We start from the raw sequence: 18,792 nt of genomic DNA, 5'->3' as shown, positions 1-18,792 counted from the left end.
TAAGTTCAGGGCTAGGCCTGAGCAAAGTCTGCGGTTGTGAAATCTTTCCCATTAATAATTTAAATCAGACAGACAAAAACTAAGAACATCTCTCATGAATCTGAAATCCCATCTTTCTGATAATTATATATAAAGAAGCATATATTGTCAAGTGGGGTTGCCTGTGTAAGCTTTAGAAATTTTGAACTTTCAGAGTATGATTTCTCCTGATTTCTGTCAGATTTGCAGTTTTTACCTGAGGTGGGTGTGACTCCGTTAGCTTATTCTTGACATTGCATTTACCAGTGGTTTCCTAAAGTTTCTCATTTTATGCATGGGTTAGGATTTTAGAGAGAAAGGATTATAGAGATGGAATTATTTCTATTTTTTTCCCCTAGTTCAGCATTAATAGATGTGAATATTTAATTTTTAATTTTGGGGAGTATTTTGCGTGACAGGCTCCAACAACACAAGATGTGTGTGATGCAGTGGTGCATGTACTTCTTCCTGATGGAGTTTGGCTCTGCCACTTTTTTCTCCCATGTGACAGTTCTAAGTATCAGTTTATAAAGCAGGAATATATTCTGTTCCCATGAAATAATTAAATATTCATCGGTCTGAAAAGGTAAACAAGAAGGAACTTTATGATCCAGTGGTTGGGATATTAGTGTGGAGACAGGTGGATGAATATCTACCTGCTGCTTCCATGAATATTTAATGTAAAATAATCATATATTTTGGGGGGCAGGAACTTGAAACCCTGTACTTCCTCTGCCCTCCAGTATTACCTTTCTAACCAGTGGACTATGGAGTGTTCTTTCTTTTGCCTCTTATTTCATGCAAATTGGAAATAAGAAATTGAAGTAATCATGTCATGTAAACTCTATCTTCATAGTTTAAGAAGTCTCCTGTGATTTGGACTGTAAAACTACACCTTCTGAGGTAGAGAAGTGGCCTGGTTTCAGCTGGGATGGAGTTACTTACTCTTAGGAGCTATTACAGACTGTGTTTTGGCTTTGCTGTGAGACTTTTCAGTTCCTCAGACTGGGTCAGCTGACCAGGAGTAGCCAAAATGGTGTTCCATACCATGGGGCGTCATGCCTGGTATATCTGCCTGGGGGGCTGGCCGGGGCGGGCAGGGGCATTGCTTGGCAGGTGGTGAGCAGTTGTGTTGTGCATCATGTGTTCCTTTCTTCCTTTCCCTCTAGATTTTATTCTTTTCCTCCCCCTTTCATTATAACTGTTATTGTCATCGTTATTATTGTTCTTTCATTTTTATTCTGTTTCAGTTATTAAATTGTTCTTATCCCAGCCCTTGAGTTTTATATTCCAACTCTCCTCCCCATCCCTCCGGGTGAGGGGTGAGTGAGCGGCTGTGTGGTTACTTCATTACCAGCTGGGGTTAAACCACGACAAGGACTGTTAGACTTAGAAACACTAGGTCTCCTACGTTCTGAGGAAGTATTCCCAGCACTGTTTTGTTCAGGTGCAGACAGTTAATATTATATGGCTGTGGTTTTGTAAAGCTTAAGTAGTGTTTGAGGACGCCCATCACAATAGAGCCTACACATAGAATAATTAAAGGAATATCTACCTCATGAATCCCTGCAAGACATAGACATTGTGGACTATTCATTGCTACCCCTGTGTAGGCAGTGTTAACATGATGAGTAGCCAGCATTTTTAGAGCTTTAGTGGTAGAATTATAGGGACCTTTGACCCTGCAGGCATTTGGCAGCAGTTGACAGGAACTAAATGGCATAGAGTTTTAAGCACTGAGGTGGCAGCTAGATAAATAGACAATGTTATTTTTTTAATCTAGTTTCCTCCACCCCCTACCCCATTAATATCTGTATAGTAGTAATAAGTATAGCCCTGGATTAGACTGATGTTTCAAACTGTTTCAGTTTGTTTCTTAAAGGAAAAAAACCTTCAAACAATAAAAAGTGAGAACCACAATTTAGCTTGAATTTACTTTATCAAGCAAACATAAATAGATGTAAGTAAAGGATTGACGTTTTTGTGTTACACCTGTTTCAGCCTCTAGGGTATCTAACATGCTTATAATAAAACTAGGAAATTTAAGACAGCCAACATGTATTATTTAGGGGATGCCAGTAAAGAACCCCAGTATCAAAATTTCTAGTTTTTATCCTGTTAAGGTAATTAAGAAGATGTCTTCAAACCGTGATTGCACATTGAAAAGATGAATCAAACAAATTAGCAAACAAGTTAAAAAGGCACAGCAAGGAGACACACCAAACCTGTTCCCTCCATTTCTACCTCAGTTTCTGGACATTTGTTTGATGTGTTGAACAAGAAATATATTGTCTACTTCCCATATTGATAAAATACAGATGTAATAAAGATATTTCTAGTGCTTCATGCGCATCTATCATGATATCGTTTGGCATGCTATCAATGGAAGAAGAAAATACCAAATGACTGAAGTAATTATGCTTCGGTATTACAAGGCAGAATATATATGCTCACAACGGGGCTTGTTTTTAGAGAGTAGAGAAGCATTTGAATTGCATTCTTGATGTGGAGATGTTTCTGAAAAAAGCATGCTTTGAAACAGCAAAAAGCATTGCCTGACCTATTTGAAGTCAGAGACTGCAATTTGGCAGTATTAGTAAACATAAGAGGATGTCCTGGAGTTAAACTCTATAATAATAAATTAAAATAGGTATAATAGAATCCTCTTCAACAAAAAAAATGCAAAGTTAATGACTAAATGAGGCTGAGTTTAGTATTAACAATAATATCAGGTTTATGCATTAATATGAATCAAGATTTCTCGGACTGCCAGGACTTGTATGTTATCAATTTCTGTAAAGATGTAGAACTCTGAAAAGTTAATGTTGTTTATGTTCAGAAGTTGCAAATACATTCCTTTCTAAGGAGATGTCCATCTAAGAAATAAGAGATCAAGTATTTTGGATCTTGTCACATGCAGGCAGAATCTCCAAAGAAACTCTGCAAAATGTTGTTTGTTTATGGTGTTGGGTTTTTTTTTAAGCAAATATATTTATGGTATGGAGACGGTGAAGGTTTTGCTCACAGATTTGTATTTTTAAAAAAGAAGCCAACTTTTTCTGACTGTCAATATTGTGCATTGCAGACTGTGAAAATCAAAAGATCCAATTTTCCAGAGCGATTCAATTGACATTTCCTTTCCACACTCTAGACTTCCAAAATGTTAAGAGTATTGATTAAACATCTGGTATTTTGGTAGGTTTCCCATATCTTTAAAAGAACAGCTCTCAAATGGTTTGGAGACTCCAAAGGCTCAAAAGAGGAGTGTGCTGTTTCTCATTTTAGTGTAATTGAACAGATTTTGGGGGGGAGAAAAACTTACAAAAAGTTTTATATATGTTGTGTTCTAAAGATGTATGTATTTAAATGAAATAAATACTCCAAGTGGCATCTCTTTTCATTTTAGCTTGCCATCCTTTTACTAATTTGCTATGACTAAAAGGGGAAGACGTCTCTGCCATCTATTTGAGGAAACGGCAACAATAATTAAAAATATGTCCACAGTTTGCTGCCATTGCCTAAGAAGTTCCTTAATAGATTAGGTTCATGGCTGTGTAACCATTCTTCTGTCTCTAAGCGTGGCCAATAGTAGATGACTACAAAAATTTAAGAAAAAGGGTTAGTATAGGATCATCCTTTCATTGTTATACCTTCCCAGCTTGTGGGAATCAGTGATACAGGAATGCCCTGAGCCAGAAGTACTGTCTGACTAATTAATGGAGTTATACGCCATGAACTTGTTTAATCTATTTTTGCATGTGTTTATCCTTTTGACCTCCGTAACATCCAGTGGCAATGAGTTTCACAATATGATTATGTACTGTATGGAAATGCATTCTGACTTACTTCAAATCTGCAACATGGTTATTTTCTGAGGTGTACATTCATTCTTGTGTTTTGTGAAATAGAAAATAATTGTTTCTTTTTCACTTTCTCCATGTGAATTATGTTACTATATACCTCTCTCATCAGCTGTCTCTTTTCCAAACTAAGAAATTTTTCATAGACTTTTATGGTAAGGAAAGTGTTTTAGTCTTTCTCGTTGACAACCTTAGTGACCCTCAGTGATCCCTGCGATAGGACCTTCAATTTTCTATGTGTCTATGTATATTTTTAGTCTGTTCTTTTAAATAAGAAGAATTTAGGAGAAAATGAGACAGGTGAGGAATGGAGCAAAAAGGGAAGGCTCTCACAACTTCTACTTTTCATTCTTCTGCAGGGTGATGATTGTTGCTGCTATTGTTATTATCATCATCATCATCATTATTACTTCTTCTTCCAGAAGATAGATCACTTGCTTATCCCTTCAAATATTTTAATGAGTTAAAAATACAAAATAATAAACAAAAGGTGTATACAACTTGAAACTTTCTGGAATTCTGTGCCATGAGTGGACTAAATTACATTGCTATTGCAGTGAAATTCTTTTTCCAATTAAAACAATGGCATGTTTCAAATTGGCTTCAGTGGGGCCATATCTCACTCTGGGAAATATATACAACATTTCAGTTTCTACCATTGCAAATCAGTTTAGTAAAATTTGGGGGATGTTTAAGTTGCTGGTGTGCTACTGCAGCTTTCTTGTCATCGCTCAGATTTATCTGTTGTATCTCATGGTTTGGACTGCAGATACTTGTTTGAATTAGATGATGCAATCTAAGCAAGGATCCTCAGAGAAGGAAAATTTGAATTTTCTGTTTGATTTTATTGTGAAAGGAGAATAGTTCTCATCAGAATAAAAAACTTCCGGTCTTAGGTTATACTCTAATAAGTTCTAACCTTGTTACCAGTCTTATGTTCTCAGGAAGAGAGGTAAAAGATTCTTCTCTGTAAAAATTCCCTCTCCCCTTGAATGTTTAACATTCACTTAGCATGCTTTCTTAGCTGTTAAATGTGCAACTTTATTTATGGATGAAAGCCACCACTGCAGTGTTCTTCAGCTGCTCTTAAAGTCTGAGGGCTGAATGAATTTCAAAACTGATACATCTCATATGTATAAGTGCCAAGTCTCAATTTTTAACTCAAGATTCATTTCTCAACAAACCTTTAACCACTCAAACGTCAGCTATCTGGTTTCTATCTCAGTATATAGGTCAGGAAGTAGTAAAAGGACAGGTCAGATACATGAGCTGTGCTGCTCCAGATACAGACTTCTCTCTCTTCTTTTTGGCTCATGTAGCTGAATAGCCAGCAGCGGAAGCAACTTTCAAGATGGGCAATGAAGGCATGAAATACACATTTAGTCTAAGTTATTCAATAGGATTTTTTTTACTGTCTTTCTAGGTCGACACCATGAAATGTGAGACAAGCAGAAGCTTGAAGAAAATTGGTGACAGCAGGTAATTGTTATATTACTAATGATCTCAGTGTTGCTTAGATGATTAGGAAGACCAGCTATATTAATAAAAGCTAGTTAAAAATATTTACTGTGATAATTTTCCATCCAAAATTATATTTCTGTTGAAATAAAAATGTTCTGTTTCTGCAACAGAAATATCTCGGTTTTACCAGTATTTGTAATATGAAAAGTCAAAGTAAGTAATTACTGGGTTTTCCTGATGAAAATACATCTTTTTGATTTTACACCTTGAATTTCACCTCATTGTGCATATATTTTTTAATTTTTGTCCATACAATCATACCTTTATGTCCATTACCTTTGTAACTGTTTAATAAATGAACTGTAGTTGCAACTGCAGTAGCAACATTATCACATGGATAAAGGTGTCTTGCTGAGTTCGTGAAGAATGGATGATCTGAGACACCAAAAGTATTCCCAGAAAGGCAGGTGTGTCTTTTTAAAGTCTGTGTATTTATTGCTTATTTGTTAAAATTTTAGAAGATTTTAAATTCTGCTGAGAGAAAAAGAATCACAGTTTTTATCAGTAGGAGCACACACGTACCATGTACCTTATGTTCTAATGTGGATATACATATTTCTGGGATGCTGCAATATAGCTCACTGCAAAGCTCAAAGGTAACCTGTACCAAAACCCATCATGAAATCAAAGTTTGGAATACTTTGCAGAAGACATTAGTAAAACATCAGTAATTTATGCAGGGTAAAATGAGCATATATTTTAAAGAAGGATAAATTATTTCTGACAAAAGCAGCGATAGCACTGCTGAAATTGCTCAGGTTAAGTAATTCAGATTTTTTCAGGGTTGATTCCAAAGCTCATTATTTTTTTTCTGTTGTCTCCAGGGAGGTTTGGATTGGGTTCTTAATGAAATGAGACTGAAAGCAAGAGTTCTGGGATAGCAAAGAACTTTCAGCGGAGTTTTGATTTTTGCCTGCTTAATTCCAACTTGTCTTTTCTAGATCCTGAATTCTGGAAAAGGTAAGAGCAAACTAGCATGACTCAGCTTAATAGAGAAAGTGAGAGTGGTTCAGGCAGTTAAAGAGAAACGTGGAATATTACTACTACCAGTGGACTGTTCTCTTGTTCTTTCAATTTCACTCCAAGAACTAAATGGATCCTTCAAAATCTGGCTGGCTACCAAGGACACCATCAAACATCTGTGCACCAGATGCATAGAGCATTATATCCAGCTGTGTTACTGCAGCTACATCTGCAGAACACTGCATATGTCAACTGCCATGGCCAGCAGGCTTTGGGAATACTATCTATAGGAATTCAAGTTTGCAGCAGAAGTAAAAGAAGTGGGTGTTTTGCTTTCAACTTTTTTATTGTCTTTTTCCTTTCTACATTTCTTAATGAGTTGCTTGTAAGTTTGAATTAATGGAGGGAAATAGCATGTTGGTTGTTTGGTTTTTTTCCACCAGTTGAGACCTGACTTCAAGTTGTGATAAATAGAAGAAATAGTTTAATCTCATCCTATATTTTCATTTCCAAGGGTTTCTTTTTTTTTTTTTCTCTTAGAAAATACTATAATGAAATTATTTTTAGAAATAGTCTTTTCTTACTTTGGAGCTGGTGGAGTTCTGTATGTTGGCTGAGGAAAATTGAGGGGAGCATTTCTTCCAGAAGCCACTAGAGCAAAAATGCAGAAGAATGTGAGAATTCGTTTGACTTGCTAAAGCATACTGTAGGTTTCTCTACCAAATACTCAGAGGCATATTCAGGTTGTCTTGCTACATAAAATAGCAAAGCTGTGCCATTCACTGCAAGAATTATTTCACATATTTCCCTCCTTTCCTTTTCCATTCCCCTCAGGAAACTGTTACAATTGCCATAAAAGCATGGAAAAACATACTGTACCTGTAGATCTTTGATTTCTCCTTCCTAACAATATAACTCTGCCTTGATAGGGAAAACATTAGCAAGTTAGCAAAAGGAAACAAAACCTTTTTTTTTTTTTTTTTTCCCCTCAAAAAGGAGCAGAAGCAGCACTTGGTGGATATACATTAATAATAGTGGCTACTCTTTTGAACTGGCAACATTCCTTGCGAGTTTTAGGCAAGTCTTTTTCAATTATATTTATAATTCTCACAAACAAAACAAAGTGCTAATTTCACACTACTGGATGCATAAATCTTTTTCATACTGGTATGTTTGCATATCTAAACTTAGCTGGTTTATTTTTAATTTAAAATGTCTCTTATATTTTTAAGGGTAGAGCTACCTCAACGGTTTCCAACCGTTCCCAATTTCGGTATTATTTTTTTGTCCACAAGAAAAAAGTGCTACAGTAGCAACGTTAGAAAAAATTATTGATTTACTTTTTCAGTTTTGTGTTGCTGAATCATTCTATTCAAAGTTCTTTACATTCAGTAAATATTTATGTTCAATCAACTGTGTTCAAACTTGTAATTTTATTGAACACAACACATCTTCAAAATTTGACCACTTGCAAATATATATTGCTTTTTCAAATTCAGAAGATTTATTTGGGGACCATTTTATACATACAGAGAAAATGCATTCAACAGTTTTAATTGAAACAGTCTAAAACAATGCCGCCATATTATGAAAGAAGAGCAAATATTTGCAAGGAAAAATCAAAATAAAACCAAAATGTTTCACTTTATTATGCCTACTAGAAGAGACCATTTATACAGCTGCAAATACTGATCGTTCACTACATCTTACATAAAAGTCCCTTTAGCTTAGATGCAGTGTTTTCTATCATTTTGTTTGAACCAACATGCTCTTTATATCCTGCTTTTCCAGTAGTAATAGCTGGATTTTAGACACATCTTGCCCTGCATATTTGCTTTTTCTGACACTGTCAAGAACAGAACAGTGTTGTGGTAACAGGAGACATAAACAAGATAACGTACATTTATTTTCTCTAATTTAAATCATAGCCAGTGCTATCTAGGCTCTGAACCTAGTTTGTATCCAGATAATAATGGGAAGCAAGATGAAACATTTTTTTTTCCATTCCAGGCCTTCTAATAGCAAATATTTCTCCTTAGAAGAAATGTTTTTCTAACTTACTGGATGCTTTCTGTTAAAAAATGGGGGTTCCCCTCTGGTAGTAACTCATATTAAAGCTACTAGCTGGTTTCTCTGCTGGTTTGTATGCTAACTTGTCTAGAACCAGAATATACAATACAAATTGTGATTCACAGCATGAGTCTGCTGATGTGGATAAAGTGACTCATACATTAAGGAGATGGCAGGATCAACTCCATTGATATGATCTAGAATTAAATTGTATGATGTTCGTGGTTAAATAGTATAAAGTTGTTAAGGTAAATTTTAATTTAAGGGAGAAAAGGAGCTGATACTGTTAGTCACCATATTTCTAATTTGTTGACAGTAGTGAAAACTTAATTTTTATATTTCACTTTTAAATGATACCTAAGAAACAAAAAATACTCCACTAATTAAAACATACTCCAGATCTTATGCAAAATACATCTGAGATAAAATTACTCTAGTTGAAATGTGGGAAGACAGAATTTTATTGCAATATTAGAGTGTTCTCACTAGAGTTCTAAACTACCTATAGACTTCCAGAACATTTTGGTATTGCTTTAAAATTTTATCGCTGTATTGTTGAAGTCAGCCATATCAGTCACAGTAGCATTTTGTTTAGGGTGGGTTTTATTTCTCCTCTCTTTGACTTCTGCAAGAATGGTGCGAAAGTTTATTGCTGACAAACGCTGGTCATATGATATGATAGGTGCCTAGGACCCGTACACTACCACGCTTTAAGTAAAAACATATTTGTAAAACTCTGGAATTAATGTCCACCATCAGATGTGAAAGAGTGCTCGAGACAGAGTTACTATTGAAAGAATAGGTGGGCAGATTTGAATAAACGGAGAAAATCAGGATGAGATGGAAGGTTACAAAAAGAAATTACATAGAAGTCCTGATGTTCTGAAAAGTAGTGTATCTCCAGAAAATGTATAAAGACACCTGGAAAGAATTGGAAAGAAAAAACCCTCTGACAGCTGCAGTGAATATTACAGATCATAAGGAGCATTAACAATGCTAGGTACAGCTGGAGATACATGGAAAACAAAATAGTATAAGAAACTCTTTTCATGGATTGCAAAGTAGACAAAAGAAAGCCTGAAACAGTTAACTGCTCAGAGGAGGCTGTAATTGCAGTATTATTGTTCTCTATTCTACATTAAAAACTATTTTCATATAATGCTTTGAAAAAAATCCTTGCTCATTCCAAAACTTAAGTTTGAAAGTATTTAATAGGTGTTAGAAATTTTTGTGTGTTACTCTATAATTGCTATCATAAATAAAAAGTACCTTGGAATCAAAACAACTCCTGTACCCAGTTTTGATTACTCAGTGATAATTCTTAGATTTACGTTGCTAGTACAGCCTTGCCTGGATTTTCAGGTTGGTGATGTTTGTTACTATTGTAATCTCATCAGATAGGTCATCCAGAACTTTATTGATAAGCAAAGGTGGATATGAAAGGTGTCTTCAAGGCTTTAGGCATGGTACCTGAAGTACCTATGATAAACTAGCCTTCTCTTAATATTTTTCTTAATTCTGTTTGTATATGTCAACAGGCAAATCTGAACCCATTTAGAGAGGTAAAATTTTCATTAAAATCACCATATTGAGTGATAAGCAGCCAGTGGGAAGAGAACAGGCTCTCATATCAGCAATGCCATATGGAGGTCAAATAAAGTACACGTTAAACCAGTGAGGTAAACAATCAATGCATGTGTAGGCCTGGCTTTGTTCCTTTCACTGTTCACAGAACTTGGCTCTGGACATGATTCCAAGTCCTCCTGATGCTGATTACTTATTTTTCTGACTTCCATTGTCCTGTATCAAATGTAATTTGAACTCCTGGAAGGTCCTTCCTTTTGTCACTTTGTGCTGTAGAAGTAGGGTTTTATTCCCACCCCTTTTGAAACCCAGGAGTGGTCTATGCTTAGTAGAAATACTTAAGTGCTGTGAAAAGTATTCATTGATTATGATGCGCTAACCAGTTTCTCAAGAGGATTTGTTATAGCTTTCCTGTCATCTTACATTGAAAGAGAAGGCAGGGGTTTAGGAAAACATCACTGACTTCCTTGAGAACAATTGTGACCAGTCTCCAGAATATTTGTTTGCATTTTTATGCAGCAGCTTTGTCCACCTAGAGCAGCGGTAGCTGCTTTTCCCCCCTCTTTACCTACTTCCCCTTTGGAACACCAGTGTTGCAAAGTTTTAAACTACTAACGTATTTTTCATCTTTTCCTTGAAAGATTCTAAAACAATTATCTTCCTCAAGTCAGTATGCTCTCACAACTTTGCTAATGGCCACAGTGGTAAAATTTTATAATCCAAACTACTTGTAGATAGAAGCTAAATGTTTTTCAGAATTATGTAACAGTTTTAAATTATCTAGTGTGTGGATGCTGCCATTTGTCCAGGACACACTTCCTTTGAAGGGAGACAGAAAGAAATATTTAGAAGTCATAACAAGAGATCAGAATGAATCTTACCTAGATTTCTATTAAGATACCCAAACTTGCAGCAAAATGGTTGTGAGGAGGAATTTTCACCCCAAGAATCTTGCTTAGCTATTCCTTAAAAATAGTTATTAGTCATTGTTTACAAGTTACCTTGTGGTACTGTAAATTCTCTTGTGTTTTCTGTATCCATGGATATTCTGTGCCATGTTTTCTTCTTCAGATTTGCAGGCATCTTAATCATCTTCTTGGGACTGGAAGGGGATTCGTGGTGTTTCACATAATTTTCATTCTTCCTGTTCACATGTGAAATGTCCATATTGAAGGAAGGAGTCATAAATCTGATATATTGACAGGATTTTTTTCAGAGCAAGGGAATGTCTAGGTCATCGTAGTTTAAATCTTTGTAGTAACCCCTTGATTTTCATAGCTGGGACTGATACAACATTGACATTTACTTATTATTTTTTCTGATAGAATTACTAAAGGTGCTCTTCTAGCTTCAGATGTGAAGAGATGGAATTTGAAATCCCAGAGACCTTCTAGTGCTTACATTTTCTGACCCGTCATTTCCCTAAGGCCTTCTATGACTATATAATTTACTTTTAAAAAAAATGAGAACAAGTTTCATGATATTTCTGTTTCTTTTTGCAAGGTAAGTTTCACGTGACCAAGCAGAGAAATTTTTATATAGAAGTAGTTATAATCTACATCTTCCAAAATAAAACCTATCTTAAAATTTAATAAAAATACTACAATCATACATTTCTCATTATTGCACTTTTCCAGCTGTAGAACTATTAGTCAGGCTGCTAAGTCATGAATAATGCTTCTTTGCTTTTATTTCTACTTGTAGCTTGTTCACAGTGTCATGAACATATTTAATTTCATTTTCTTTCCTGTTCTGGTAATCTGAGCCCTGCAAACATAATAAATAGAGATATACTGTGTCTTACATGCCAGTGTCAAAGGACAGTGTAAACAATGCACGGTGCTATTACTATAACCCTCATTCTGCTGTGGGGCACAATATTGAATGTAGTGGGATTATGCAAATAGTTCAAGCTAGCCGTGTTCTTTCTAAACTGCTTTTAAAGGTAGTCATTCTACCACATTCAGATTTTTACAAGTGGTTTCTTATATTAAGCAACTGTCTTTTCTAACAGTCTGCATACAGTGTTTTATATAATCACTGTTAGAAGTCACTTAGCAGAAGTTCTTTTTGTCTAATGCATTAATGTCATCCTACTGTAAGCATGGGAGTTCTATTTTAAATTGTGGTTTCCCCTTATCTTTTCTGCTTTTATTTTGGGCTGTGCCATAGCACTGTGATCTGCTATGATTAACAGCATGCCCTTGTAATTCAACATTCTCACTATATGTATGATATTTTCCTTTTAACACGTTTCATGGAAGGGCAAGTTCTACTTTGTAGAGAGCATCACTTCTTCAGAACTGGAAAATTAATGTATTTGGTCAAAGGTTCCAAGGTCTCCAATCAAGGGCAGATAATTTCTTAGCATGTGAATCTTCTTGTCACAAAGATTTCAAGTTGTGGATTATTGTTATGCTTCATTCTATTTCATTTACGTATTTAGTTTTACTCTGTTTTTCTTAAAAATGAACAGAGAATAAATAAAATATTTAATATCAGAGAAATAGAGATGAAACTCAACATATTCTGCCATCTTAAAGCAATTGCAAATTGTTCCCTTGCAGCCTAGCAGAGACCAGATGTCATTTCTCTCTAATGAAAGCTAGACACACTAGCTGGTGTGATGTGTTGATTGTTTCAATGAAGTTCTTGACGGATTTAAAAAGAGATAGCCACGATGATAGTGAAGTCATGGCACAATCATTTAGCTTAAGCAGTTCCTCTTTCTCCTCAGTTGCTTCAGTACCGTGTTTTTTCTTTCTCTTCTAATCTAGGTCAATTCCCTCATCCACCTCAAAGCAGTCCCAAAAAGAGTTTTAGCACCACAGCTCAGACGTGGAATAGTTGTATAAAACCTGTTGTGCATAGGCACTCTTTCAGCTGTGTTTGCTACCATTAGCTTTGCAGTGTCAAACTGTGTCCTCAGCTGTGAAGGCTATATGAGCAAATGTGAAATTAATTGTGTAGATTGGAAATATGAGAAACACAGGACTGATTTTTCAGGAAATCAAGAAATAATGTCTTTTGTATGCAGATCAATGTAATTTTAAAGTAAGTTAAATAAATTGGCATTTTTTTTTTAATCTTGCATAATTGTTTCAGTGCTATTTGAATGGGCCTTCTAACATTAACTACATATATTATTCTAACAATAATTCCAATTTAAACGTGCAACTAATGCTCAAGGCAGAAGCATATGTGGTCTGAAAAAGAGCAATACTTACTAAGCAAAATGACCGGGTCCTCTGGTGGAAAATGCAATACCACTGCAACTAGTGAGGTACAGAACTTGTATTCTGAGAAAATTCCAACTTTTGTCTTCTCTTTTAGCTATGTATTTGAATAAAAATATAAAAAAGTGTATCAGAATGACAAAGTATTTTGGTTGAGAAATCATTCAATTCATGTTACTGTACTATATCAAAATTGCATTAACATCCAATTTTATTTCTGTTGGCCCTATAATTCAGTTAAGACATCAAAGACTTCATTTCTATTACTAGACCAACTTTTGTGAATCACATGTTCTGAATATATGTCTTCCAAGTCCTGCCTTGATATGAGTGATCTGAGAGAGGGAGCACGGTTTCCTAAGCACTTACACACAATGAAAATTTGCTATCCTGATAGTTCTGCAAAACTGATCCAATTCTGAAGTTGAACAAAGTATTACAGACCAAAGCACTGCCTTCTTCAACCCTTTGATTAACGTGCATTTCTAAAAATATGGTTTGAAATTGAGCTAATTTTTTCCCTTTTCTTAATAAGCAATGCATATAAACATCAGTTATTTGCAGGACTGTAAACATCAGGATCCATTTTAATGATTACAGTTCAGTTTTCTACCTCATTAGAATCTAGTCAGCTAGGAATATTTCTGATTTCTCTGTGGATTGCAAATCTCTCGTATACACAGGCTTTGAAAACAGTCTTGCTTGTGTTTTCAGTTGCTGTCCAGGCATTTTCTGTAGCTGCTGTCCAGATGGTTGCAAATCCTTGCTATGAATTAGAATTTTGTTACAACTCTCAGCATAATATTTCTGATCCACCGTAGCAAGGATTAGGTCCTCTGTACTAGTTTTACTATGTGATGATCACTTTTCCCCGTAGACTTCTCAGAGGTAATACTCATTTTCTTTCTATAATTTGTTTTTCTACCTGACCCAAGCTATCCAATGAACTAGTCCTGTCTCCTGGTACTTTCTGAAATATCAGACTAGATGTTTCATGGTTCTAAGAACATACTACTTCACTGTAGGGGCTGGAGAAAGGTAGAGTTGCCTGCCAAATCTATTTAAAGTTTTCTAAGTGAAGTCCTTTTTCTCACTGTTTTGACTTTTTCCTCCTTATCTTACAAAAGTAGATCTGCAATTGGCAATTACCAAAATGTCATCAGAATTGGTAAATACTCTGTTAGAAAATTTTGGTGATCTTGTTACTAGTTTTTGTCATGAGCTGTGTGGCAGTGGTGTGCTTTTTTGTTCTTAGTATTATTTAGTCTTTTTTTCTTTGGGCTTTTTCATTTCTCACTTGCTCTTCTCAGAGTGCTCTTGTGTTTGCTTTGTGCTAAGGACTGGTCTTAAGGAATCTTGATGTTGCATGATTATTTGCGGCTTGGCTTTCTCTATATAGGCTTGCGTTCCATTCAAGCCACTAAACTAACTGGCAGCTAGCTTCTCTCTGGGTTTTCACATACTGCTGGGAGGCAGAAAAACCAGTTTTATCCAGACAGCACTGTGAGAATGCGTTGCATGAAATTACTTACCCAGTCTGCTTGCAAAAAGATTTACATTTCTTGTAAACATATGCATTGTCTATTAAAGGCATTTCTAGGACTTAAAAATACTATATTGTTTGAGAGAATAGATTGCTATGTGGCACCACAAACAGTAGGTCTTTTCAAAAAAGTCAGATTTGAATGTGTTACTGTTTTGAAGTACTTAAATGGATAAAGTGGCATATATTTTACTACAGGAAATCAGAATAAATAGGTTAAATTGAGCAGTCATAATAATCTAGAAATGGAAAGTAAAATGTTTTCTATAGATACTCTTCAGAGTCTTCATACGGATATTTTTTTACTTCACAGTAAATATCGTTAAGCTGCTAGTAGCTGCAAATCTTGTAAGTGAGAACACAAGATAACTGCTTTTCCCCATCAGTGAAGGCATGTTTGCATTTTTGTTTAATAACAACTTTGATCCTTCTACTGTTGGCAATGGTCATTGAGAAATCCTGACATAAAGAAGGTATCTGCAAGATAAAGTTCTACAAGAGATGATTAGCAGCACTTAAGTTTTCTTTTTGTTGAAAGGAAGAATCCCTGATTGAACAGTGCATTGAATGATATGACAAGCAAGTACTTGATCCCTGTCCAGCTGGAAAGGAATTGTATTCATCAGCAGCTTTTTAGCTAAGGATGTCTTTATATTTTCACTCTTTGTTTGAGTCTCTCCAGATCCTCCCTTTACTTCATGTCAGCACTATATAGTAGGTATGCCAAGTGGTTTTGAAATTTAAATTACAGTCTCTTTTTCAGATGTTATTGGAAAGAACATGTAATTTATAACCACGTGTTAGGAGTACAGGATGTTCATGGTTCACTGCCAATTCTTCTTTTGTAAAGTTAATAAAACTTTCATAAAACACTTATACACTTGTATATTTCATGGTAAAGATTTTTTTATCTCATAGGCTAATGTAAAGATTTATTAAAAACATTTTTTTGTTAAGAGGAGTGTCAATAGTTTGCAGCTGAGTGTAATTTTGAATTCCCAGTAGATGACAGTCTGACTGAAAATGACACTAACAGCTTTGTTGATTTAGCACTAAAAATAAAGGATTCTTTCAAATGATATAAAGCTCTAATACCCTGAGTGTGCTGAAATACACTTGAGACCCTTAAGTAGAGTTTCAGCGAAATGTTCGCCAGCTCTATGGATTCCGGTGAACAAGCGTTAGCATGCTTGCTGGCACTGACCCATTGGGCTCCCACCTCAAAATTAATGTGAAAGATTGGGATACTGCACTATGAGAATCTGATATGTCTAAATATGGGAACCATCAGAGCTTTGGATAATGTCATGGAATAGACTTCGAGTAAGACCGTGTGACATCATTGTGACTAAGTTTTTTCTTTTTTCCTTTCCCCCTCAAAAATTGAGCACTTGAAATATTTAATTCAGTAGCAACCCAAAACTACTACCATCTGATAGCTATGAAGAGGTATGTGAAAAGAGTTGATGGTTTTATGCCAGCTTCTGCAGGATGGTTGTTCACTCTCTTTTTGTGATGTGATAATTGATAGCTTTGCTGGCGATCTTGGCAAAGAAGCTGAGGATTAAATAGCCGGAGAGATGGAACTTTCCTAGTCTCCTAAGTGAGAAACAGACATGCTGGCCAGGCAACATGGAAGAGTCTGTAGTGCTCCTGCTGTGCTGTACTGTACTTTACATAAATACTGCAAAAGGTTTTCTTCCATCTTTGAATGGTTTTTATTCAAACTAAGAGTCTGTAGAGCTATATACGGTGCATCTTTGTCTGATTTTAACCTATTTTTCACTTGTATTCTGGAACAGATCAGGTAATTTAGTGACAAAAATATTTTCCACAACTTCACAGCCACCTACCCTAGGCATCTGCATCAGTGTAAAGGAGGTACAAAGCTCTACACTTCCATGAGTAATTGCCCAAAGGAAAGTGAGGATGGGTCTCTGGTGTAGACATAACATCAGTGTTGGTAACAAGTGAGAGAGAGCACAGATAATTTGTTACTTTATAGGATCAAATTTTTTACCCTCTGTTTTTGTGGGAAATCTGCAAATAAAATACTTTTTTTTTTTTTTAAGCTACTACTTAAACAAATAAATCATTATTTATTCTCAGCCTGCCAACACCTGATATTTCATCCATATGTTGTGACTACTGCAGTGCATTTTTACTGTCTTTAGTGTTTTTCTTCAAACAATTCACTCCTGATCCACAAGTGGCTAAACTTGGAGAGCAGAAGGGTTACATTTACAGACCTGTAAATGGCAGTAATAATAATATCTATAACTGGTGGTTTGAGCTATGAAAACAGTAGCACTAGAGTGCTGTAGGAAGCAGAGCGATATCTAGGAAAAACTAAGGATTTGATGTATTTTTCCATTTTATCTTGCCTACGTGATAAAATAGGAATGTAGATCCTTAGAGAATCAATTAGTGTGCATAGAACTAAGGAGGCAATTATATAGAGAGAGTTAAAGACAAAATGGTTGAAAACTGAATGTGTTTATAAGAAGATGTTGAATGGCTGCTAATTCTTGACCTAGATCGTACAGTGGTCACAAATTTGATTTAACTCAGGTTTTTAAGGCATATTAAATCCAGTTTATATAATGGAGCAGCTTTTGATGCCAGTTGACCTCCCAGTACAATGTGTGGGATGTAAATACACAAATTACAAGAACATAAGCTGCATGTCTGAATATAGGTTGGCAAAGTGACTGTATCGTGCATTTCCTCCTGCAAGCATGGCTTTCCAGATTCAGAAAAAAATGGGAGAGGATCTTCTCAGATGTTCTAAGGGTATAACCTATCCTTACAAGCTTTGTATCACTAAGCAAAGAGCATTCTGAAACAATTTTAATCCTATGTAAATGTAGCGTAATAAACTCAAAGTTCTGAGGTTTGGGAAGCAATATCATTAATTGATCAAGAAAAATGTGGCTATTGTCTGCAAGGAGCTCTGTTGTGCTAATTGTGTTCTCATAGTGCAGTAATCCTATTCATTTTGAATATCAAATGAAAAGCATAGGATATTTCTCCTTAAGCGGTGATTGGAGTGCAAGGCTTGTTTGACACCCTTTGCTTAGTGAGGCTTGTAGGATAAGACAATACACTTCATTAAATCACTTAAGAAAGCCTGAAAAAGAGAGTAGCTTTCAGACACACAAGCTCTTCAAAAGGCTTGTTTTAAATGAATCATTCCAGATCCGGCTGTGAGCTGAGCACCACATTTTTCTATCACAGTAAATTCTGTCCTTCTAGACTTCCAATAGGCTAAATGTGTCTGGGGTATCTTTTGAATTTTTGAACCAATTCCATCAGCTTTTCAAAAATACATTTGCTAGGGAAGTCTGCTCTCTTATATGAACATGGATCTGCAGAGGAAATAGAATGACTCTGGTACCATTACTGTTAATCTCCCTTAATACAATTAGAAAGCAGGCATAACCTGTGCTAAAAAGCTTGGGAAAAAAGTGAAGTATCTATGACAGTCTTTAATCCCTCCTAACTGGAAATAAATAGTTCTTATTTTTATGTGCAGTTATTTTATTCTGTGTTAAATTTACAAACGCTTAACCTATTTGACCATATTTTAATATAACACTCTTGAAACATTATAATCTCTAGAAAACTATCATTAATATCTTTGTCTTAGATTATTAGTCTTCTGTAGATACGAACAAAAGTGGAAACAAAGAAAAGATACATTACAAACTAGTGACTAGAACTGAGTATAAAAAAAGGAGCCATTTGCATTTCCCTCTGTTTTTCATTCTACTATAATAATGAAAGATTAAAAGATATAAAAGTGTATCAGCTGGTTTGTGCATGGGATAGATCTGCTTCAATAGTGTCTTGTGAATAATGAAGTATAAGCTATGATAGCTGCAATCTCATGACTACATTACTAAACTCTGTGAGGGAGTGGGCCTTACAGTGACAAAGGCTCTACACTACATTTTCTCTTTGTGATATGCACAGACCAGTTGTTGCCCACACACAC

The 18,792-nt window shown here is 35.4% G+C and overlaps 1 long non-coding RNA gene across 1 annotated transcript in view; it reads left to right on the top strand.

Moving 5' to 3' along the window:
• The first annotated feature begins 5,260 nt into the window (after positions 1-5,260).
• Positions 5,261-18,792, top strand: part of LOC119155006 — a 145,311-nt gene continuing 131,779 nt past the window's right edge. Inside the window, exon 1 of the long non-coding RNA XR_005106581.1 lies at positions 5,261-5,357. This is a non-coding gene — a long non-coding RNA (uncharacterized LOC119155006). The remainder of the gene's footprint in view (positions 5,358-18,792) is intronic.

The sequence above is a fragment of the Falco rusticolus genome, chromosome 10 (assembly GCF_015220075.1).
Source record: "Falco rusticolus isolate bFalRus1 chromosome 10, bFalRus1.pri, whole genome shotgun sequence".
In the NCBI taxonomy this organism is placed as follows: Eukaryota; Metazoa; Chordata; class Aves; order Falconiformes; family Falconidae; genus Falco; species Falco rusticolus.
Note: the sequence above shows the minus strand (reverse complement) of the source record. Positions and strands in the feature narration are given on the sequence as shown.